This window comes from Balaenoptera physalus (genome assembly GCF_965194825.1).
Source record: "Balaenoptera physalus genome assembly, chromosome: 13".
Classification (NCBI taxonomy): Eukaryota; Metazoa; Chordata; class Mammalia; order Artiodactyla; family Balaenopteridae; genus Balaenoptera; species Balaenoptera physalus.
Genome location: NC_138892.1, coordinates 36260861 through 36287535, shown reverse-complemented (window position 1 = coordinate 36287535; position 26675 = coordinate 36260861). Strand labels below are relative to the sequence as shown.

General features: G+C 34.9%; 1 protein-coding gene across 3 annotated transcripts in view; it reads left to right on the top strand.

Annotated features, from left to right (window-relative positions):
- Positions 1–16079, top strand: part of TMTC2 (transmembrane O-mannosyltransferase targeting cadherins 2) — an 874097-nt gene extending 858018 nt beyond the window's left edge. For all 3 annotated transcript variants that reach the window (XM_082418933.1, XM_082418934.1, XM_082418936.1), the window contains one exon: positions 14528–16079. The gene's annotated coding sequence lies outside the window, so the exon portion shown is untranslated. The remainder of the gene's footprint in view (positions 1–14527) is intronic.
- The last annotated feature ends 10596 nt before the right edge of the window (positions 16080–26675 follow it).

The window sequence follows — 26675 nt, the reverse complement described above, 5'->3', positions numbered from 1 at the left end:
CTAAGGAGACAAGAGACCTGTACTCTGAAAACTATAAGATGCTGATGAAAGCAATTGAAGGTGACACAAGTACATGGAAAGATATACCATACCATGTTCTTGGATTGGAAGAACCACTATCTTCAAAATGACTATACCACCCAAGGCAATCTACAGAGTCAATGCAATCCCTATCAAATTACCAATAGTATTTTTCATAGAAATAGAACAAAAAAATTTTTTTTAATTTTTATGGAAACACAAAAGACCCAAAATAGCCAATGTAATCCTGAGAAAGAAAAATGGAGCTGGAGGAATTAGGCACCCTGACTTCAGACTATAATACAAAGCGACAGTAACCAAAACAGTATGGTACTGGCACAAAAATATAAATATAGATTAATGGAACAGGATAGGAAGTCCAGAAATAAACCCACACACCTTTGGTCAATTAATCTATGACAAAGGAGGCAAGAATATACAATGAAGAAAAGACAGTCCCTTCAATAAGTGGTGCTGGGAAAACTGGACAGCTACAGGTAAAAGAATGAAATTAGAACATTCTCTAACACCATACACAAAATAACCTCAAAACTGATTAAAGATCTAAATGTAATACTGGACACTATAAAACTCTTAGAGGAAAACATAGGCAGAACACTCTCTGACATAAATCACAGCAATATCTTTTTTGATCCACCTTCCAGAGTAATGAAAATAAAAACAAAAATAAACAAATGGGACTTAAGTAAACTTAAAAGCTTTTGCACAGCAAAGAAAACCAAAACAAAATGAAAAGACAACCCACAGAATGGGAGAAAATATTTGCAAATGATGCTATGACAAGGGATTAATCTCCAAAATATACAAACAGCTCATGCAGCTCAATATCAAAAAAACACACAACCCAAACAAAAAATGGGCAGAAGATCTAAATAGACATTTCTCTAAAGAAACATACAGATGGCCATAAAGAAAAGATGCTCAACATCACTAATTATTAGAGAAATTCAAATCAAAACTACAATGAGGTATCACCTCACAGGAGTCAGAATGGCCATTATCAAAAAATCTACCAAGAACAAATGCTGGAGAGGGTGTGCTGAAAAGGGAACCCTCCTACACTGTTGGTGGGAATGTAAGTTGGTGCAGTCACTATGGAGAACAGTATGGAGGTTCCTTAAAAAACTAAAAATAGAGTTACCATGTGATCCAGCAATCCCACTCGCAGCCATATATCCAGAGAAAACCATATTGAAAAGATACATGTACCCCAATATTCATTGCAGCACTATTTACTATAGCCAGGATATGGAAGCAACCTAAATGTCCATCAATAGAGGAATGAATAAAGAAGATGTTGTACAAATATACAATGGGATATTTCTCAGCCATAAAAAGAATGAAGTAATGCCATTTGCAGCAACATGGATGGATCTAGAGATTATCATACTAAGTGAAGTAAGTCAGACAGAGACAAATATCATATGACATTACTTATATGTGAAATCTAAAAAAATGATACAAATGAAGTTATTTAGAAAACAGAAATAGAGTCACAGATGTAGAAAACAAACTTATGGTTACCAGAGGGGAAAGGACAGGGGGAGGGATAAACTGGGAGATTGGGATTGACATATACACACTACTATATATAAAATAGATAACTAATAAGGACCTACTGTATAGTACAGGGAACTCTTCTCAATACTCTGTAATAACCTGTATAGGAAAAGAATCTGAAAAAGAAGGGATATATGTATATATGTAACTGAATCATGTTGCTGAACACTGGAAACTAACAGAACATTGTAAATCAACTATACTCCAATAGAAGATAAAAATTAAAATATATAAATAAGGAATACAATAGAGGGGCTCAACAGCAGACCAGTTGAAGCAGAAGAACGAATCACTGAACTGGAAGAGAGGGCAGTAGAACTTACCTAATCAAGGAAGCAAAAATAAAAAATAAATAAGTAAATAAATAAGAGTGAAATAGCTTAAGGGATTTAGGGGCCAACATCAAATGGAACAACATTTGAACTATAGGGGTCCTAGAGGGAGAAGAGAGAGAGATGGGGCAGAAAACTTACATTAAAAATAAAAACTGTAAACTTCACTAACCAGATCAAGGAAATAGACATCCAGATCTAGCAAACCCCAAAGACTTACAAGGATACACATAATATTAAAGCAACAAGGGAAAACAACTTGTTATGTATAAGGGAACCCCATTAGACTATCACCACAATTTCCAGCAGAAACTTTGCATGTCTTAAGGGAGTAATACAATATATTCAAAGTGCTGAAAGAAAAAAAGTGCCAGCCAGGAATAATATATCCAGCAAGGTCGTCCTGCAGAATTGAGGGAGAGGTAAAGAGTTTTCTAGATAGGCAAAAGTTAAAGGAGTTCATCACCACTGGACTGGTCTTGAAAGAAATACTAAAGGGACTGCTTTAAGCTAAAACTAAATTGGCTTTATTCTTTGTATACTCTTAGTTGTCATGTTTTGAAACTGTTGCTATTATGTTTTGAAGTTATCTGGTGTCATAAAAGATAAATATTCTTGGTAGTTCATACTTTTAGCAGTAAAAATAAACTACATATAATTTTTGTCTGGATTTCTGTTTCATATGAAGTCAATGTTTTTGTTCTCTCATTTCTGTAAAAATACACATGCATAACTATTTTAGATAGGTTTTTAGAAACATTTTGAAATATACCATATTGGAGTTTGTTCAGTCTCATTGCATTGTAGTATTCCATTGTGTGGCTCTGCCATAATTTAGCCATTCTGTTGTTTATAAGAATTTTGGTAGGCTTCAACTTAAAGCTATGTTATCAGGTACATAAAGATTTAGCATTATAATATCCTCCTGAGAGGAAATTCCTATATCATTATGAAATATCCCTCTCTGTTCAAGCAAATATACTATAGCTAGTATAACAGTGGCTATGATTAAGAAAGTTAAGAAGTCCACTCTACTGAACACTAAGGTAACTCCCAACGATTCCTGCTTACTGCTATTCATGATCTTATATAAGCTCTTCCTTTTACTTGTTGCTAAACAATGAAACATGGCAAAGATACTGGGATGTCACTACTGTAATTATGGTATATTTGAACTCCATCTTACTAACCAATGTACTAGAGATACCCCCTTGTTGGCTTGAAGAAGCAAGCTGCCATGGAGTAAAGGCCATGTTAGAAATCCCACATCCAAGGAACTGTGTGTAGCCCCTTTGTGGAATAGCATTCTCCAGCAAGAAACTGAAACCTCAGTCATGCAAACACTTGAAATGAATTTTGCCAACAACCTTAAGGGGCTGTGAAGCAGATATTTCCACAGCTGACCCTCTAGCCTACACGTGTATTATAGCCTCCTATGACCCTGAAACCAAAGGCCGAGTTAAACTGTGCCCAGACTTCTGACTTACAGAAATTGTGGATAATAAATGTGTGTTGTTTTTAGCCACTAGGTTTGTGGTGATTCATCTTGCAGCAATAAATATCTAATACATTCACCATTACCACCATTATTCTTCTGGATTTTGCAGGGTTTATACTAGTAAATTAAGAGCATTATGATAGGGACAATTATTCATGCACACTTTAGTGACACTTTACAGGGTGATAAAATTAGTCCCTGCCATTACACCTGGAATATGATATCACAGTTGATCCTTGAATGTAGGTATGAACTGTGCAGGTCCACTTATACACAGATATTTTTCAGTAGTAAATATTACAGAACAACACAGTCCGTAGTTGGTTGAATTGGCACATGCGAGAAACTGCAGATATGGAGGACCAACTATAAATTACATGTGGATTAACCCTTGTGGTGTTTAAGGGTCAACTGTACTTCTTACTATTTGGCAAGGGAAATGTGTGCATTTTAAGGCTTTCCACTTGGACTTTGTATCACAATAGCTCTTAATCCACAGTTCAGGAAATTGAGACAGTTCACCAAAGGAAATAAACAACAAAATGAAAAGATAACCTATTGAATGGGAGAAAATAATGATAAGGAGTTAATATCCAAAGAATTCATACAACTCAATAGCAACAACAGCAACAATATAATTAAAAAATAGGCAGAAGATCTGAATAGACATTTTCCAAAGAAGAAATACAGATGGCCAACAGGTACATAAAAAGATGCTCAACATCAATAATTCTCAGAGACATGCAAATCAAAACCACAATGAGATATTACCTCACACCTGTAAGAATGGCTACTATCAAAGACAAGAAATAACAGATATTGGTGACGATGTGGAGAAAAGGGAACCCTTGTGCACTTTTGGTGGGAATTTAAATTGGTGCAGCCACTATGGAAAACAGTATGAAGATTCTTCAATAAAAGTAAAAAATAGAAGCAGCAATTATACTTCTGGGTACGTAGCCAATGAAAATGAAAAAAACTAAATAAGACATACGCACCCTCACAGTCTTGCAGGATTATTTACAATAGCCAAGATACAGGAATAACCTAAGTGTCTATCAGTTAACAAATGGATAAAGAAACTGTGGCATGTATATATACAATAAAATATTATTCAGTCATAACAAAGAAGGAAATCTTGCCATTTGTGACAACATGGATAGACCTTGAGAGTGTTATGCCAAGTAAAATAAGTCAAAGACATAAAAATGTCTTATGATCTCACATATGGAATCTAAAAAAACCAACAACCTCACAGATACAGAGGTGGGGGCATGGGGGTTAAGTAAAATAGGGGAAGGGGGTCAAATTGTACAAACTTCCAGTTATGAAATAAATAAATCATGGGGATGTAATGCATAGCATGCTGACTATACAGTTGATTCTTGAACAATGCGGGGGTTACGGGTACCAAAACCGCATGAAGTTGAAAATCCACATTATAACTTATAGTCACCTCTTCATATCTGTAGTTTCTCATATCCGCAACTCTGCATTTTTTGATTCAACCAACCACAGATGGCATAGTACTGTCAAATTTACTACTGAAAAAAACCATGGATAAGTGCACCTAATAGTTCAAAACTGTGTTCTTCAAGGGTCAACTGCAGTTAATATAATATACTGTATTGCATATTCAAATATTGCTAAGAGAGTAGATCTTAAAAGTCTTTATCCAGATGCAGAAAAAAGCTTTGGACAAAATTCAACATCCATTTATGATAAAAAAAAAACTCTCCAGAAGATGGGCATAGAGGGAACATACCTCAATATAATAAAGACCATATATGACAAACTCACAACAAATACCATTCTCAATGGTGAAAAACTGAATGCATTTCTCTAAGATCAGGAACAAGACAAGGATGTCCACTCTATCCACTTTTATTCAACATAATTTTGGAAGTCCTAGCCACGACAGTCAGAGAAGAAAAAGAAATAAAAGGAATCCAAATTCGAAAAGAAGTAAAACTGTCACTGTTTGCAGATGACATGATACTACACATAGAAAATCCTAAAGATGCTGCCAAAAAACTACTAGAGCTCATGAACTTGGTAAAGTTGCAGGATACAAAATTAATACATAGAAATCTCCTGCATTCCTATACACTAATAATGAAAGATGAGAAGGAAATTAAGGAAACAATCCCAATTACCATTACATCAAAAAGAATAAAATACCTAGGAATGAATCTACCAAAGGAGGCAAAAGACCTGTACCAGAAAACTATAAGATACTGATGAAAGAAATCAAAGATGACACAAACAGATGGAGAGATGTACCATGTTTTTGGATTGGAAGAATCAATATTGTCAAAATGACTGTACTGCCCAAAGTAGTCTACAGATTCAGTGCAATCCCTATTAAATTACCAACAGCATTTTTCATAGAATTAGAACAAAAATTTTTACAATTTGTATGGAAACAGAAAAGACCCCGAATAGCCAAAGCAATCTTGAGAAAGAAAAACGGAGCTGGCGGAATCATGCTCCCTGACTGCAGACTATACTACAAAGCTACAGTAATCAAAACAGTATGGTACTGGCACAAAAATAGAAATATAGATCAATGGACCAGGATAGAAAGTCCAGAGATAAACCCATGCACCTATAGTCACCTAATCTATGACAGAGGAAGCAAGAAAATAAATGGAGAAAAGACAGTGTCTTCAATAAGTGGTGCTGGGAAAAATGGACAGCTGCATGTAGAAGAATGAAATTAGAACACTCCCTAACACCATACACAAAAATAATCTGAAAATGGATTAAAGACCTAAATGTAAGGCTGGATACTATAAAACTCCTAGAGGAAAATATAGGCAGAACACTCTCTGTCATCACAGCAAGATCTTTTTCAATCCACCTCCTAGAGTAATGAAAATAAAAACAAAAATAAACAAATGGGACCTAATTAAACTTAAAAGCTTTTGCATAGCAAAGGAAAACATAAACAAACGGAAAAGACAATGCACAGAATGGGAGAAAATATTTGCAAATGAAGTGACCAACAAGGGATTAATCTCCAAAATATTCAAACAGCTCATGCAGCTCAATATCAAAAAAACAAAAAATCCAGTCAAAAAATGGGTGGAAGATCTAAATAGGCATTTCTCCAAAGAAGACATACAGATGGCCAAAAAGCACATGAAAAGATGCTCAACATCACTAATTATTAGAGAAATGCAAATCGAAACTATAATGAGGTATAACCTCACACTGGTCAGAATGGCCATCAACAAAAAAATCTAGACAATAAAAGCTGGAGAGGGTGTGGAGAAAAGGAAACCCTCCTACATTGTTGGTGGGAATGTATATTGGTGCAGCCACTATGGAGAACAATATGGAGGTTCCTTAAAAAACTATAAATAGAGCTCCATATGATCCAGCAATCCCACTCCTCCGTATATATATGGAGAAAAACATAATTCGAAAAGATACATGTACCCCAATGTTCAGTGCAGCACTATTTACAATAGCCAGGACATGGAAGCAACCTAAATGTCCATCGACAGAGAAATGGATAAAGATGTAGTACATATATGCAATGGAATATTACTCAGCCATAAAGAAGAATGAAATAATGCCATTTGAAGTGACATGGATGGACCTAAAGATTGTCATACTGAGTGAAGTTAGTCAGACAGAGAAAGACAAGTATCATATGATATCGCTTATATGTGGAATCTAAAAATATGAACCTATTGACAAAACAGCAGTTGAGTCACAGATGTAGAAAACAAACTTATGGTTACCAAAGGGGAAGTGGGGGGAGGGATAAATTGGGAGATTGGGATTGACATATACATACTACTATATATAAAATAGATAACTAATAAGAGCCTACTGTATAGCACAGGGAACTCTACTCAATACTCTATAATGACCTATAATGGGAATAGAATCTAAAAAAGAGTGGATATATGTATATGTATAACTGATTCACTTTGCTGTATAGCAGAAACTAACACAACACTGTAAATCAACTCTACTTCAATAAAAATTAATTTAAAAGTATCTTTATCACAAGAAAAAAATTGTAACTATGTATGGGGACAAATGTCAACTAGATTTATTGTGGGGATCATTTTGCAGTTTATACAAATATCAAATCCTTATGTCATATACCCGAAACTAATATAATGGTTTATGTCAATTATACCTCAATAATAAAAATATTTGAAAAGTTAAAAATTAGAAAAAATTGTTTAAAATTTATAAGCCAGTTGTTAACTGTTGGTAGCTTGAAATTAGCCATGGTGGGAGGATTTATGCCTTAAAAATCAGCAAACACTATAAATTAGGAATTTGTTTTCCCCCAGAAAGCTAGCCTACCAGTACACCATGACCCATTCTCTTCCTTTTAAATATACATACAGACATATATGTATGTATACATATATATGTGTGTGTGTGTGTATATCACCTTATTTCTTGTAAGCAATAGCCATTGAATAATCTGATCATTCTCCTTTCCACAGAGACAGTTATCCTGGTAAATTGCCATAGGTCTCTCTGGGAAAATGTGAAAGTGATCAGTATTGCCTAAACTTGCTGGGCATTGTAGGATTCTTCCTCGAGAGAACACAGCCACCCCTTTGATTGGCTCTAAGATTGAGAACTGAGACAACTGTAAAGACTAGGGGAGGGTTTCATTATTTTCCATTGTAGTAAACTATATCATCTCTCTGTTCCTACTTTGTTGATATTTTTTGTATTTTTAAAATTATTACATACTTTTAAAAATTAAGAAAAAGTTGCAAGGATAGTACAAAGCTCTCTTATTTGCCTCTTACTCAGATTCACCAATTGTTTATATTTTGCTCTCACTGCATTTTTATTCTTTCTCTCTCCATGTGTGTGTGAAATTTTGTCTGAATTATTTGAGTAAGTTGGAGATAATGCACCCACTTTAATGTAAATGTTTTAAGTGTTTATTTCTTAAGAACAAGGACATTCTCTTAATAACCATAGCACAACTATCAAAATAAAAATTGACAGTAATATAATTCTGCTATTAAATTGACACCATATGCAGATTCCATCTCCATAATGTGGTCTCAATAATGTTTTTCATATATAGCTGTTATATCTTCCAGTCCAGTATCTAATGCAAGAACATACACTGCATTTAGTATCCTTTCTCCTTAGTCTCCATTACTGTGAAAGAGTTCCACAGGCTTTGTCATTTTTGAATTTGACTTTTGTGAAAAGTAGAGGGCAATTATTTTGTAGAATGTCCTTCAATTTGGATTTTTCTAATATTTCCTCATGATTAGACTTAGATTATGTATTGGGGACATGAATATGACAGAAGAGGGGTGGAATATTTCTCATGACATTATATCAGGAAATGCATGGTATTAATTTGCTCCAGTATAGTAAATTTGATCATGTGGTTAAGGTGGCATCTGCCTATAAGCGTTTCTCCACTATAAAATTCCACTTTCCTCCTTTGTTCTTAGGTAATGTGGGAGAGATACACACTTTGATTTTATGCAATTATTCTATCCTTCATTTAACTTTTACCCACTTGTTTAAGTATCCACTGATGATTTTCTCACAGAATCAACTTTTTCTATACTTTTTATTTGGCAGTCAACCTCAGTAAAAAAACACATCCATGCATGCATGTAAGTCAGTATGGACTTATGGACCACTGTTTCTTGAATGAGTTAAAATCTATTGTTATTATTTTTTGTTGTTCTTAGAGTGACCAGTATGAGTCCCTCAAGATAATCCCTGTGTCCTTTTGACATGTCCCATCATTCTTAGAGCATTTTCTTATTTTCTAGCATGAGAAAATGTTCCAGTCTCATGTACCTTCCCTTCCTCAGCCCTAAAATCAGTCTTTTCTTCTAAGGAGCCTAGGGTTCCTTTTAGTGGAGAATTGTATTTAGAAAAATATATTTGACCTGTAGATGTTCTTATTATTATATAATTGTTTATAGACCTTTTCAACAGATGGAGCAAAGAAAAAAAAAATTACCCACCCCCCGCCCCAGGCATGGTATTTCCTTAGTTAGGCCATGCTGAGACTTGCCCCCAGTTATTGCTCTAGAAACAAGGAAAGGTAAGGTTTTAAGAATGACAAGCATCATCTTTTAAGGTGCCTGCCTTAGTTGAGGACCTTGCATATTCTTAATTTTGAACAAATCAGCTTCTTTGTTGTAGTAGGCTAATTTTAAAAAAGCTGCAATGGGTTCATAATGACCTAAAGAATTTAAAATTGACTATTTTTCTCTCTGGAATAAGAGGCTCTAAAAGATATTTTCTACCAGTATTTGAAATCAGAATTTCACAATTGTTAGAAAAGACAAAAATGACCCTGAAAATTATCTTATTTTACAAATAAGTATACTAAGACAAAAAAGTTATTTGTTTACAGTCTTGGGACTATGAGTAGTAGAATCCAAAGCAGATTACTTTGCTTGGCCTCATGGTTATTTGTTTAGTATATTTTCTCTTCATAGCGGCCGTTGTATGTTACATACTGAATGACTGCATGACTGTTTCAGAGAAACATTATTTTCTTTGTACAGAAGACAAACATAACCTTTTCTGCTCCAAATATTAAGTGTTTGATTGTAGAGTCACATATCCTAATTCTGGGTGGAATTTGATGTCTATATGACACACATCATCTGGTTACGAAAGGAAAATGCAGTTGGCAAGTAGATTGCTGGTTCACGGCTATATAGATATAAATATTATGAATGAGGTAAAGTTTTATTATGGGGTTATTTTGGTCTCCTACATGTTTGCTGCTTTCAATCTGCACTGCATTTTAATGTCATCAGGCAATCTTCTACCTCCTCTCCAGAAAAATTGATGGCAATATATTTGTAGTGAAACCTCCAGAGCCAATTTTATTCTTCACACCCACATGTTCTCTTTCCACAGTTACTCTATAAATCTTTGTTTTCCTTGTTTATTTAGAGCTCTCTGACACCACGCTTCAGTGACTTCTTTAGCTTTCTTTCTACTTGGTAATAGTTTTTGCCAGTGGCTCTCTAAGGACCATGAGAGTATCTGGGAAATGTAACGTCTATGGAGCAGCACAAACTTTGCTTTATAAATAAAGATTTCTAGTAGCAGAGTTAATTGACTAAACTATCAGACCTGGGCTGTATATTTAAAAATAAAGCCTATATATATATATATATATATATATATATATATATATATATATTATTTTTAAATATACATATATAGGTATACATACATATTCGTATTTATATATACGAATATATATATATATTTATATAAATATATATATATATATTTATATATATATATATATATAAAAATGTGGAATGATGTTTAGGTTAGGGTCAGTGTATGTAGTGAGTTCAACCTTGTAAAGAATCTGTATTTTACACACACTATATAAGGATGTAATTACTTCACCCAGACTTTGAATGTTAGACATGTAACCTGATATCACAGAATGATAAATGGGATAGTTCTTGTTCCTTCTTAATAGACAGATGGGGCCCCAGCTGAAAACAGAGGCTTTCTAAAGAGACCAACAAACAATTGGAGACATAACTACTTTTTAGGATTTGTTAAGAGGCTGTACAATGAACCCTGCCACACTCAACTATTAGCCAAACACTATCCCCTCCCTTATTCTGACCATTCCTTGCCAGTTGCAGAAAAAAGGAGGAATGAGAGTATAGACTGTGTTCCTGCTCCTACTTCAAACTCCTTAAGCCATGAGTCTTGCCTAAGGTGGAGAACAGAATAAATTGTGTGTATTTGTGCATGTCTAAATTGGAAACATGTTTTTTTTTTATTGAAATATAGTTGATTTACAATGTTGTGTTAATTTCTGCTGTATAGTGAAGTGACTCAGTTATACATATTCATACATTCTTTTACATTCTTTTCCATTATGGTTTATCACAGGATATTGAATATAGTTCCCTGTGCTATACAGTAGGACCTTGCTGTATATCCACATGTTCTTTTACCACTAAATCCTTCCACTTTTATGCCTTAAGAATAAAAACATTCCCTTACATAATGATTGAATAATTATCAAGATCAGGATATTTAACATTTTACATAATTCTCTAATACACAGTGTGTATGCATGTGTGTGTGTATACACACATATATATGTCACTATCTTGTGAAATACCTCAACATGAATTTGTCTGATGTTTATGATCAGTTTCAGCTATTACATTTTTTGTCAGGAATATCACAGAAGGGATATTGTGTCCTACTCAAGGCATCATGTAAAAGGCATGTGATATTAATTTGATCATATGGTTAAAGGTTATCAGCAAAGCTTATCTACTATGAAGTCACTATATTTCCTTTTCCCCTTCATAATTATTAAATACTTTGTGAGGAGATATTTTGAAACTATGTAAATACCATTTTTCTTAGCAAAATTATACTCAATCATTTTAGCATTCATTGATTTTCTAATTCCATCATTTCTATTTTTTTTTAATTTGTAGGAATGAATTTATTTACTTCAAGCATACTAGTTAACAACTGTTTACAAATTTGGGAAAGAAAATCAGTTCTAATCTTTCATTTAACAAACAACTCTTACTTACTGAGCCCTACTGTATACAGAGTGCTGAAATGAACCAACTAACTGCTGATGAGACCATTTTTAATTCATGTATCTAACATTTTATTTTGTGTGTCAGGCACTGTACTTTAGGCACTGGAAATCCAATGGTGAATAAAAAACAGACATGATTCTGTCCTTTGGAGTTTACTGTCTACTGAAGGAAACAGTTACTAAATGAACGGTCATAGACATAAATATAGAGCTACTTTTAAGTGAGAATGATACAGTACAGATGCCTGGTGCTAGGAGGGTAAAATAGTAGAGGGACTGACTTTGTATTGGCAAGAATCCTTCCCTGCTGAAAGGATGACTGACCTGAAATGTGAAGGATAAGGGGCATTAACTCTGGGTAGAAGGGGAAAGAGTATTTCAGGCAGGTGCAAAGGCCCTGCAGTTGGAGTTAGTGTAGTGCTTTCGGAGAATTGAAAGGACAATGTTTTTTGACCTAGAGGACAAAGGCAAGCGTATGTGTGTGATAAACCTCTAAATTCCTTCTCTTGTAATACTTCAAGCTGCCTTTTTTTTTAGTTTTGCTTTCATTTGTCCATTTGTTCATTCTTTGATTCATTCAGGCATTCAACAAATGATTATTCCATGTCATTATTCTGTGGCAGGTACTGTGTTAGGTACAGATACAACAGTGAGTAAGTCCACAGACCCTGGTCCCAAAGATCTCACAGGAAAAGAGAAAAGGATGCCCAGGTGCTATGGGATCACAGAGGAAGAACATTCATCTTGGTTTCCCATCACCCATCCCTCCATTTATGCCCTGGTGATTTGTTACTCATCATTTAAGGCCCAGCTCAATAGCCCTGCAATGCCTTCTCTGACATGCTTGGTAACCACTTTGTCTCCCGCTGCCAATGGCTAACTGCTTCTATGCAACTTTGTACATAAAAATAATTGTTGCTGTTTATTGAACATCTCTGTGCCAGGGATTTAGTTCTTAGTGTAGTATAGGCAACCCTACAAGATAATTAAAATAATGCCAACCTCACAGATAAAGAAACACACAGATTAAGAAACTCACTCCTTTTTCTGTGTTTTCTACCTTTTGAGTAGTACTCACTGTCAATCTAGCTGTCCAAACCAGAAAACCAGAACACCTTTCCCTCTACCCTGCATCTAGTCAGATGCCAAGTCCTATAAATTCCAGCTGCCTAACAGCCATAAATCTGTCCCCACCTACCCATTCACACTGCCACTAGTTCAACTTGGGCCATTATCATCTCTCAGCAATGTTCCTGCAGTAGCTTCTTTGCGAATCTTCTGTGCTTCACATTGACATGAATATGATCATTCTAAAGTACAGATCTGATCATGCCAATGCCCTGCTTAAAGTCCTTGAGTGGGTCTCTATGACTCTTAAAGGAAAAAAAAATCCAAGACCCTTAACTCAGCCTATAGGACCCTTTAGGCTACTACCTACTTCTTTACCTTCATTTCATCCAGTCGGACTTCACAGTCTACACTGGAAGCCTCAGTGAGCTTCTCAAGGTTTCCCGCATTGCCAAGTATTCTTTTGCCTCTAGCCCATCACTTCCTCTGTTATTATTTGTGAACAGTCTACTTCAAGGAACGACCCTTCCTTCCTTCCTGTCTGCATGGCTTCATGGATTCTTGTTTTATTCAATGGGTTTTAGTTCCTTATTGTTATTTACATATTTTGATGTTCAAAATATCCTAGATTGACCAGTTTAAATGCCTTAAAGCTAGCATTTATATACTTTTCATATGTTCCCATCATTATTTGGACATTTTATTCACTTATGGCATAACAAAGTGTTCCAGGAAAGATTCACTTTTCCTGTACTTAGATTGAGTATATTTTCCAAGAGCCCTGTTTCCCATTATTGGAAAATGACTGTTGGAAACCAAGACCTGGGTTCTGAATATGCCCATTGTTATTGGTATGTCACTGTTTTATACCCTCTCAGTGGACAAGCTGAGGAAAATTCTTCAATAACGTTCTCCCTGACTCCTCTTATTTTTAATGGATTTACTTATTTGTTCAAACCTATGTGATATACAAAAAGTAGTTTGAGAATTGATAACCCATGCCATTGTTAAAAACAAACTTACTAATTAAAAAATTGTTTGTAGTTCTTTTTTATAATAAAATTTACATATAGTGAAATGTTCAAATTTTAAATGTACATTTTTATTTTTGACAAACGCATACACTGATGTAACCCACATCTCTGTCAAGACATAGAATATTTCCATACCCTATAAGGTTCCCTCCAGCCTCTTCCCAGAGGAGATAAATCAGAAATAATATTAGAATTTTAATTTTAATGCATTTTAATAACTAGAGTAATTGAACAATTATGAGATTTTTTTCCAAAGATATAATTTACAAATGAGAAAGTGTTGTTTGTTCATTTGTTTGATAGCACATGATTAACAATTTATTGGAAAATATTTTGTTTACTACATTACTGAAGAATATGCCATTACACAAGTTTTAACTTCAATAACTCTAATTTTCTTTCTTTACAGATGAAACTACTGAAGCTAAGAGAGAATCTAGGCTTATCCCAGTTTACAAAGTTGCTTTGTACTATCTATAGGATTAAAAGTTATATATTTCCACATATAACTTGAAAATTGTTTTTGTATCCTTCTTAAACAGAAGTCTAGTTCAACTCCAGTTTTAAAAAACAAAACAGAATGCAGGTCATCAGTTCAACCTTATGACTTTCTAACAAGCTCCAACAAGATCTCATTCATTTTCTCAGTAGCATACCATTGGACACACAGAGTAAGATAAAAACTTGCAGCACAAAAAGCCCAGATTGACAGATAATTTAATGAGAGAATCTGAAAGAAATTGACATACATTATAAAGCAGATTAGATTTATTAACAATAAAATCTGCTTATGCTACAACACAACATGAAGCTTGGGTTTGCTTCATGAAACAGAATGTGGTAGGTGTTGCCAATTGATTACCAATTCTTCACTCCTCTCTATAATAGAATTAATTGATGCATGCTCCTATTTGACTTTGCAGTAAGTTGCTCTCACTAGAATGGGCAAAGTATCTTTTTCTGCCCCATTTATTTTGAACTTGACCATGTAACGTGCCTTGGCCAATGAAATGTGGACAGTTATGACAGTGTGCCACTTCTAAACCAAGATATTATGAAGTATACTGTTTCTACTTGTTCCTTTTACACTTCTATCAGTCCCCATGAGAAAGACATGTCCTAGATACAAGGATGGTGGGAGACACATGGAACAGGCCTGAAGCAGCGCCACCCAGCTGACCAATGAACCAAGAAGCAAGCAAATTACATGTTACTTTAAGCCACTGAGATAATGAGGTTGTTTGTTTCATAGCAAAAACAGATTAATGTACAGAGATTGCCTGGAAAAAATGCACATGGTTGGGAGTCAATTTCTAACTCAGGAACACAAAGTATTTCTTTCTATTCCTCAACAACTGTTTGGTAATGATGGTGCACCCTCTACACTGTTATTTTCAGCTCTCATGGAAATGATTGCTGCACACAGGCAGAGTCTTCAAATTAAAAAAAATAACAATAAAACAAAGAACAGAAAAACTTCTTGGTTTGAAGTGGCAATTGCTAAGTGATAGGATGGACCCCTGGGCAGTTCAACTGTAGATCTGAAAAAGGACCACCATACAAATGTAGACTGATATCAAGAAAACTTTCTCCATTCTTTCTGTTGGCAAACACTGAGTCTTGACTGATGATGAGTAAGAAGAAAAGTAACACAAAACAACATAGGGCCCATGACCAAAAAGTGCCATGGGTATGAGGAAAGATATTGGACAAAGCACTCAGTAATCTAAAAGGAAAAAAAAATCCTCAGAATGTAATCTACTGCTGAATAGAAAATAATTTCTATTTGATGAACTGCATAGTATAAAAAAATGCAGAAAAAATAGGAAAGGAGAAGAAGAAATTCACAAGCAGGAAGGAAGGTAATACAAGAAATAATACTACAGAATTAGATAAAAAGACAACAAAAAGATACCTGTATCTATATATTTAGATAAATGGCAAAATAAAAATTAGAATAAATAATAGTGCTATGATGGTATTGATTTTTTTGAAAGCATGTGCCACAATTTAAAGTTTTCATATTATTGTATATTTTGTTTCCAATTTTTGAAATTATAAGGATTTTATTTGAAGTATATTAATATTTATATTTTAGATGATCACTTATTTATTCTTTATGAAGTTAAAAAATATTTTGGATATTTTTAGATGGGTATAACCTTTTATATGTATAACTCTGGAAAACAGTATTATAATAGCATCCTTGAAGCTCTTTCATCTAATGATAAATAAGGTTTTGATTAACTTTTTGATGAATAAATATTTTTATTCTGATTATTTCTTAAGATTATATTCCAGAAATTGGATATTTTGGCCAAAGTTTCTTAAGGTTAGAGATGCTATTTGACTTCAAAAAGTTTACTCATGTTCCTCATAATATCCTGCCTTCCTCTCAGATACTGACAAATTACTCTTTGCAATGGTTCTGCTAATTTCCATTCCCATAAACAATGCAATTTGTTAGGCTTTAGCCAGCACTGAGAATTTTAACTGTTTAAACTCTAGGAATTTGATAGGATTATAGTAATGCAGGGACCTTTTCTGGAACTCCTGAGAATGAGCAGCTCTCTTTCTTATACTGTGGAGCAAGGAGGCATATAAGCCTATAGTACCCAGGGTCCCCTATGGGGGGCAAAATAAATCTAACACAGAGAAGAGACATGTTTGAGGAAAATCTAAATTCTGATGATGTCACCTGAATTCAAGTATTTTCATATTACTTTGAACAGTATCTTGGATTATTTTACTTATATGTCAGTGAATTCCTTTTTTTTTTTTTTTTTGGTGCTTAAAATAGTTTGAGTTAGACTTCTGTAGTGTACAACAGAATAATGTATCCTAACACATAGGCAAATTGTTATTATTTTTGTATATTCAATTTGAATATTTTTTCAACTTGTGATAACACTGTCAGTTATGCTAAATATGCTCAACTATACATTTGCAGTGTAAGCTTTTCAGAGTTTTGATCACAGATAGCCTTTTAAAACCTCTTGAATGTGATTGGTTCAAGATGGCAGAGTAGAAGGACGTGCTGTCACTCCCTCTTGCTAGAACACTGGAATCACAACTAACTGCTGAACAATCATCGACAGGAAGACACTGGAACTCACCAAAAAAGATACCCCACATCCAAAGACAAAGGAGAAGCCACAATGAGATGGTAGGAGGGGTGCAATCACAATAAAATCAAATCCCATAATTGCTGGGTGGGTGACTCAAAAACTGGAGAACACTTATACCACAGAAGTCCACCCACTGGAGTGAAGGTTCTGAGCCCCACGTCAGGCTTCTGAACCTGGGAGTCTGGCAACAGGAGGAAGAATTCCTAGAGAATCAGACTTTGAAGGCTAACGGGATTTGATTACAGGACTTCGACAGGACTGGGGGGAAAAGAGACTCCACTCGTGGAGGGCACACACAAAGTACTGTGCACACTGGGACCCAGAGGAAGGAGCAGTGACCCCATAGAGACTGAACCAGACCTACCTGCTAGTGTTGGAGGGTCTCCTGCAGAGATGGGGGGTGGCTCTGTCTCACCGTGAGGACAAGGACACTGGCAGCAGAAGTTCTGGGAAGTACTCCTTGGTGTGAGCCCTCCCAGAGTCTGCCATTAGCCCCACCAAAGAGCCCGGGTAGACTCCAGTGTTGGGTCACCTCAGGCCAAACAACCAACAGTGAGGGGACCCAGCCCCACCCATCAGCAGACAAGCAGATTAAAGTTTTACTGAGCTCTGCCCACCAGAGCAACAGCCAGCTCTACCCACCACCAGTCCTTCCCATCAGGAAACTTCCACAAGCCACTTAAATAGCCTCATCCACCAGAGGGCAGACAGCAGAAGCAAGAAGAACTACAGTCCTGAAGCTTGTGAAACAAAAACCACATTCACAGAAAGATAGACAGATGAAAAGGCAGAGGGCTATGTACCAGATGAAGGAACAAGATAAAATCCCAGAAAAACAACTAAATGAAGTGGAGGTAGGCAACCTTCCAGAAAAAGAATTCAGAATAATGATACTGAAGATGATCCAGGACCTCGGAAAAATAATGGAGGCAAAGATCAAGAAGATGCAAGAAATGTTTAACAAAGATCTAGAAGAATTAAAGAACAAACAAACAGAGGTGAACAATACAATAACTGAAATGAAAAATACACTAGAAGGAATCAATAGCAGAATAACTGAGGCAGAAGACGGATAAGTGACCTGGAAGACAAAATGGTGGAATTCACTGCCACGGAACAGAATAAAGAAAAAAGACTGAAAAGAAATGAAGACAGCTTAAGAGACCGCTGGGACAACATTAAACACAACAACATTCGCATTATAGGGGTCGCAGAAGGAGAAGAGAGAGAGAAAGGACCCAAGAAAATATTTGAAGAGATTATAGTCGAAAACTTCCCTAAGATGGGAAAGGAAATAGCCACCCAAGTCCAGGAAGCGCAGAGAGTCTCATACAGGATAAACCCAAGGAGAAACACGCCGAGACACATAGTAATCAAATTGGCAAAAATTAAAGACAAACAAAAATTATTGAAAGCAGCAAGGGAAAAAGGACAAATAACATACAAGGGAACTCCCATAAGGTTAACAGCTGATTTCTCAGCAGAAACTACAAGCCAGAAGGGACTGGCATGATATACTTAAAGTGATGAAAGGGAAGAACCTACAACCAAGATTACTCTACCCGGCAAGGATCTCATTCAGATTCAACGGAGAAATCAAAAGCTTTACAGACAAGCAAAAGCTAAGAGAATTCAGCACCACCAAACCACCTCTACAACAAATGCTAAAGGAACTTCTCTAAGTGGGAAACACAAGAGAAGAAAAGGACCTACAAAAACAAACCCAAAACAATTAGGAAAATGGTCATAGGAACACACATATTGATAATTACCTTAAATGTGAATGGATTAAATGCTCCAACCAAAAGACACAGGCTTGCTGAATGGATACAAAAACAAGACTCATATATATGCTGTCTACAAGAGACCCACTTCAGACCTAGGGACACATACAGACTGAAAGTGAGGGGATGGAAAAAGATATTCCATGCAAATGTAAATCAAAAGAAAGCTGGAGTAGCAATAGTCATATCAGATAAAATAGACTTTAAAATAAAGACTGTTACAAGAGACAAGGAAGGACACTACATAATGATCAAGAGAACAATCCAAGAAGAAGATATAACAATTATAAATATATATGCACCCAACATAGGAGCACCGCAATACATAAGGCAACTGCTAACAGCTATAAAAGGGGAAATTGAAAGTAACACGATAATAGTGGGGGACTTTAACACCTCACTTACACCAATGGACAGAACATCCAAACAGAAAGTTAATAAGGAAACAAGCTGTAAATGACACAATAGACCACATAGATTTAATTGATATTTATAGGGCATTCCATCCAAAAACAGCAGATTACACTTTCTTCTCAAGTATGCACAGAATATTCTCCAGGAGAGATCACATCTTGGGTCACAAATCAAGCCTCAGTAAATTTAAGAAAATTGAAATCATATCAAGCATCTTTTCTGACCACAACGCTATGAGATTAGAAATCAATTACTGGGAAAAAAAACGTAAAAAACACAAACACATGGAGGCTAAACAATACGTTACTAAATAACCAAGAGATCACTGAAGAAATCAAAGAGGAAATAAAAAAATACCTAGAGACAAATGACAATGAAAACACGATGATCCAAAACCTATGAGATGCAGCAAAAGCAGTTCTAAGAGGGAAGTTTATAGCTATACACGCCTACCTCAAGAAACAAGAAAAATCTCAAATAAACAATCTAACCTTACACCTAAAGGAACTAGAGAAAGAAGAACAAACAAAACCCAAAGTTAGCAGAAGGAAAGTAATCATAAAGATCAGAGCAGAAATAAATGAAATAGAAACAAAGAGAACAATAGCAAGGATCAATAAAACTAAAAGCTGGTTCTTTGAGAAGATAAACAAAATTGATAAACCATTAGCCAGACTCATCAAGAAAAAGAGGGAGAGGACTCAAATCAATAAAATTAGAAATGAAAAAGGAGAAGTTACAAGAGACACCGCAGAAATACAAAGCATCATAAAATGGACAACCTGGAAGAAATGGATAAATTCTTAGAAAGGTATAACCTTCCAAGATTGAACCAGGAAGAAACAGAAAATATGAACAGACCAATCACAAGTAATGAAATTGAAACTGTGGTTAAAAATCTTCCAACAAACAAAAGTTCAGGACCAGATGGCTTCAAAGGTCAATTCTATCAAACATTTAGAGAAGAGCTAACACTCATCTTTCTCAAACTCTTCCAAAAAATTGCAGAGGAAGGAACACTCCCAAACTCATTGTATGAGGCCTCCATCACCCTGACACCAAAACCAAAGATACTATAAAAAAGAGAAAATTACAGACCAATATCACTGATGAATATAGATGCAAAAACCTCAACAAAATACTAGCAAACAGGATCCAACAACATATTAAAAGGATCATACACCACAATCAAGTGGGATTTATCCCAGGGATTCAAGGATTCTTCAATATACGCAAATCAATCAATGTGATACACCATATTAACAAATTGAAGAATAAAAACCATATGATCATCTCAAGAGCTGCAGAAAAAGCTTTTGACAAAATTCAACACCCATTTATGATAAAAACTCTCCAGAAAGTGGGCATAGAAGGAACCTACCTCAACATAATAAAGGCCATATACAACAAACCCACAGCAAACATCATTCACAATGGTGAAAAACTGAAAGCATTTCCTCTAAGATCAGGAACAAGACAACAATGTCCACTGTCACCACTATTATTCAACATAGTTTTGGAAGTCCTAGTCATGGCAATCAGAGAAGAAAAAGAAATAAAAGGAATACAAATTGGAAAAGAAGAATTAAACTGTCATTGTTTGCAGATGACATGATACTATACATAGAGAATCCTAAAGATGCCATCAGAAAACTACTAGAGCTAATCAATGAATTTGGTAAAGTACAGGACACAAAGTTAATGCACAGAAATCTCTTGCATTCCTATACACTAATGATAAAAAATCTGAAAGAGAAATTAAGGAAACACTCCCATTTACCATTGAAGGAAAAAAGAATAAAATACCTAGGAAGAAACCTACCTAGGGAGACAAAAGACCTGTATGCAGAAAACTATAAGACACTGATGAAAGAAATTAAAGATGATACCAACAGATGGAGAGATATACCATGTTCTTGGATTGGAAGACTCAATACTGTGCAAATGACTATACTACCCAAAGCAACCTACAGATTCCATGCAATCCCTATCAAATTACCAATGGCATTTTTTACGGAACTAGAACAAAAAATCTTAAAAGTTGTATGGAGACACAAAAGACCCCAAATAGCCAAAGCAGTCTTGAGGGAAAAAACCGGAGCTGGAAGAATCAGACTCCTTGACTTCAGACTATACTACAAAGCTACAGTAATCGAAACAATATGGTACTGGCACAAAAACAGAAATATAGATCAATGGAACAAGATAGAAAGCCCAGAGATAAACCCACGCACCTATGGTCAACTAATCTATGACAAAAGAGGCAAGGATATACAATGGAGAAAAGACAGTCTCTTCAATAAGTGGTGCTGGGAAAACTGGACAGCTACATGTAAATGAATGAAATTAGAACACTCCCTAACACCATACACAAAAATAAACTCAAAATGGATCGAGACCTAAATGTAAGACCAGACAGTATAAAACTCTTAGAGGAAAACATAGGGAGAACACTCTTTGCCATAAATCACAGCAAGATCTTTTTTGATCCACCTCCTAGAGTAATGGAAATAAAAACAAAAATAAGCAAATGGGACCTAATGAAACTTAAAAGCTTTTGCAAAGCAAAGGAAACCATAACAAGACAAAAAGACAACCCTCAAAATGGGAGAAAATATTTGCAAACGAATCAACGGAGAAAGGACTAATCTCCAAAATATATAAACATCTCATGCAGCTCAAAATTAAAAATGCAAACAACCGAATCCCAAAGTGTGCAGAAGACCTAAATAGAGATTTCTCCAAAGAAGACATACAGATGGCCGAGAAGCACATGAAAACCTGCTCAACATCACTAATTATTAGAGAAATGCACATCAAAACTACAATGAGGTATCACCTCACACCAGTTAGAATGGGCATCATCAGAAAATCTACAAACAACAAATGCTGGAGAGGGTGTGGAGAATAGGGAACTCTCTTGCACTGTTGGTGGGAATGTAAATTGATACAGCCATTATGGAGAGCATTATGGAGGTTCCTTAAAAAACTAAAAATAGAATTACCATATGACCCAGCAATCCCACTACTGGGCGTATACCCAGAGAAAACCATAATTCAAAAAGACACATGCACCCCTATGTTCATTGCAGCACTATTTACAATAGCCAGGTCATGGAAGCAACCTAAATGTCCATTGACAGATGAATTGATAAAGAAGATGTGGTACATATATACAATGGAATATTACTCAGCCATAAAAAGGAACGAAATTTGGTCATTTGTAGAGACGTGGATAGATCTAGAGACTGTCATACAGAGTGAAGTAAGTCAGAAAGAGAAAAACAAATATCGTATATTTGTTCCACACATATATGTGGAACCTAGAAAAATAGTACAGATGAAGTGGTTTGCAGGGCAGGAATTGAGACACAGATGTAGAGTACAAATGTATGGACACCAAGGGGGGAAAGCGGCAGGGGGTGGGGGTGTGGGTGTGTGATGAATTGGGAGATTGGGATTGACATGTTTACACTGATGTGTATAAAATGGATGACTAATAAGAAACTGCTGTATAAAAAAATAAACTTCAAAAATTCAGAAAAATAAATAAAACCTCTTGAATGAACTTGAAATTGCCTTTTGTTTTCAACATTAGAAGCTTAAATCTAATACCCATATATTGGGATTTAAAAATATATTTTGCTGTTTTGTTCTTATAAATTATGCATATAGTTCATGGCTGTCTAGTAATAAAGTATATGTGAATTTTACTTTATCTTTTTCTGCTTTTTACATGCAGGAAAATAAATTATAAACTTGGTCTCTAAGGAGAGCAGAAGTAAATGTTCTGCTTCCTTAAACAGTAAGCTTATTTTGTCATTTCCATTGAATTCCTTTTTTGTTGTAAACAATCCTATTATTTATTTCAGGAAAATACTGTTTTCCATCTGAAATAGGATTTGCTTTTGTTTGTTAAAAAGACATTGGAGACTTAAGGAAAGGCTTAGAAACATCATCCTATATGTGAGATGTGCCTTTTATTTAGCTATTTCTGTTTCTTGTACAGAAAATTATTTTGTGATTGATGTTTCAGAGCTTGCCAATTCCATTTTCACCTTGGCTATATTTGCACATTTCAGTTATTTTTATTTATACTATATTTTTGCACAAAAATTCTTTCAAATTGAATGCTAATATACATGTGTCTCCCCTAGCATGCTTAGAATCTTTGCCTATAACGATCTACTAGTTTTTCCTTTTTTAATAAGGTTTTCCTGAAATCTTGAGCTCTCCTCTTTCTTAGATATACAAAATTTTTGAGCTCAGTAGAGCAGGAGAAGAATCTTCATGTAATTTCAATAACTTTTCATTTTACCTTCTTCTTATAGATCAGGGGTCAGCAATTATTTTCTGTTAAGGGACAAATGATACTATAGGTTTTGCTGGCCATGGGTCTGTCACAATTACTAATTTCTGCTGTTGTAAAAGAAAAGCAGCCATAGATGACATGTAAACAAATGTGTTGCTGTGTACCAATAAATCTTTATCTATTAAAAAGAGCCATGATCAGGATTTGGCCCATGAGCTGTCGTTTTCTAACCCCTGTTTCAGATGGCTACTTTTCTCATTGCTAATGAACTTAGGAAACATATTATATTACGAGGATAATACTATGCTTCAATAATTGCAATATTTGTAGACTTCAAGTGTCCATAGCCACAATTCTTACCCTCAAGACATATGCAGTATTGCTAGACAATTTTTACAAAAACAAAAACATGCAGTGTATTCAATCTTATCAATATAAAAAAATAATACAGTTCACTTTGATATCTAGCAGGATAAAAATTTTTATAAAACTAATTAAGTTCTGAAAGATGTAAAGAAACTTTTAAATTTAGTTATAAGGAGTAGGGATATGGGAGAGAAGTTATAGGAGAAACAACTAAATTCACTGCAAAGTTGAGAATTGGAACTGCTATAGATACACTATTTTTTCCCCTCTTCAAACTATTATTCATGAGAAGCAGGCTGAAGATAAAAAAGTACAGAACAGAAAGAAACTTGTAGTCAGCCTCCCACCTGCTAACCCAAGTCAGCTGATCAGATAAATATAAACACTAAATCATTGAACAGAAATGGCCAGACAGGGTATCCTTTTTTTAGTTTTTCACTGTTGAGGAAATTGTTAGCTGTGGGCTTCTTGTATATAGCCTTTTTTTATGTTGAGGTACACAATACAGTGAAATATAATAATATTAATCATGATAATAACGAAGAGGAGGAGAAGAAAATGAAATATTATTCAACATTTAAAAGGAAGGGAATACTGCCATTTGCAACAACATGGATGGACCCGGAGGATATTATGCTAAGTGATATAATCAGACACAGAAAAACACTATAATCTTACTTATATGTAGAATCTAGAATAGTCAAGTTCCTAGAAGCACAGAATAGAATGATGGCTGTCAGGGGCTGTGGGGAGGCGGGTATGGGGAGGTGATGGTCAAAGGGTACAAAGTTTCAGTTATGCAAGATAAATAGGTTCTGGAGAGCTACTATAAAACATTGTGCCCATAGGTAATAATAATAATAATACTATTGTACACTTAAAATGTTCTAAAAGGATAAATCTTACGTTAAGTGTTATTACCACACAGAAACAATAATGGTGATGATGATGATAAAGGGAGTAGGAGAAATTTTTGGCAGGTGATGGATATGTTTATGGTCTTGATGGTGGTGGTGATTTTCTGGGTGTATACTTATATCCAAACTCATTGAGTTGTATATATTAAATATATACAGCTTTTTATCTGTCAATAATACCTCAATAAAGTGGTTAAAATCCCCTTCCATTTGTATATGAATAATAAGCATAAGGATTCAACATGATATCTACTTCTATATACTAAAAGAAAAAGGAGGTATCGTAAATGACAGAACACTAAAAAAAAAAAAGAAAGTTCCAGGAAAAGACGACATTTTAGAAGCAAATAATACCCTAAATTCTTAAAACTATTGAAAATAAGCTATCCCTTGATTCTATAAGATATTGCTCAGAGAACAACTAATAAGATAAAAGAATAACATCAAAAGTGAGAACAGAGAGCAGTGCTCATCAAACTGTAGATTACAACATTGTCATTACCAAAAATGAGTACACACTAGAAGCAAGGAGAAATGGGTTGCCTGCAAAGTCAATTATGGATGACAGACTTGCAGAATATATCACCATAAAAAATTTAAAATATCAACAGAAATTCTTAAGTAACTATGACATACAGAGAAGGTCTGACATAAACATAAAGGAATAGGTGTCTTGTATGAAAGAGGGCCTTCAATTGTTGTCTAAAAGGTCAGAGCTTAGTCATGATAAACTGATAAAGAACAAAAAATAACAAAGCATATCTTGGTGAAGTTAATAAAATTCAAGTACAAAGAAAGAATCTTATACACATTTAGCTATGTAAAAGAACTCAGATATAGGAAGAAAAACATATTTTGGCTACAGCCTCCTCCACAAGCAATAGAAAAGTGCCAGAATGTTATTTTAAATATCTGCTACAGAAGTAGTTCTCAAAGTGAGGTCTGACTTCCTTCGGGGGCCTCTAAAAACTTTTTATAAATCAAAACTAATTTCACAAAAATACTAAGATGTCATTTGCTCTTTTATCTTTCATTTTCTATGAATGTATAATGGAGTTTTCTAGAGACTATATGATGTGTCTTATTGCAAGAGATGGAAGGAAGCAGATACGAGATTCCACTCATTTTCTATTAAGCTGAACATTGAAGAGATTTGCAAGAATGTAAAACGATGAGGTCGGAAAAGATGATTGATATGATTTCAATCTTCTTAAATTTATTAAGACTTGTTTTGTGGTCTAACATGAGATCTATTAACTTAATAACCTTGAGCTAGATATTTGAACTTTCTAAATGGTTGTAAAGTAAGCAGTGTGCTGTGATTTTATAATTCCCAACACCACCTTCTCTGTGGCTCTACATGGGGTTCGCCTTCTTGGCAGCACTATCAAAATTTCCCTTCCTCTTCTGTACCTCGTTCTTTTCTAGAGCCTTCTAAGTGAGGGCTTCAGCAAATCCATTCATTTCCTCTTTTAGTTATATTTGCATTTCAAATCAGAAGTACTGTAGAGATTTATGCTTACCCCTCCTCCATACTATAATCTAGAAATATGGAAAATAGCTTAAAAAGTAGAGAACATATTCTGGATATTTTTAGTATTTACTATATGGCAAGTATTCTGCTAGATACTAGGAA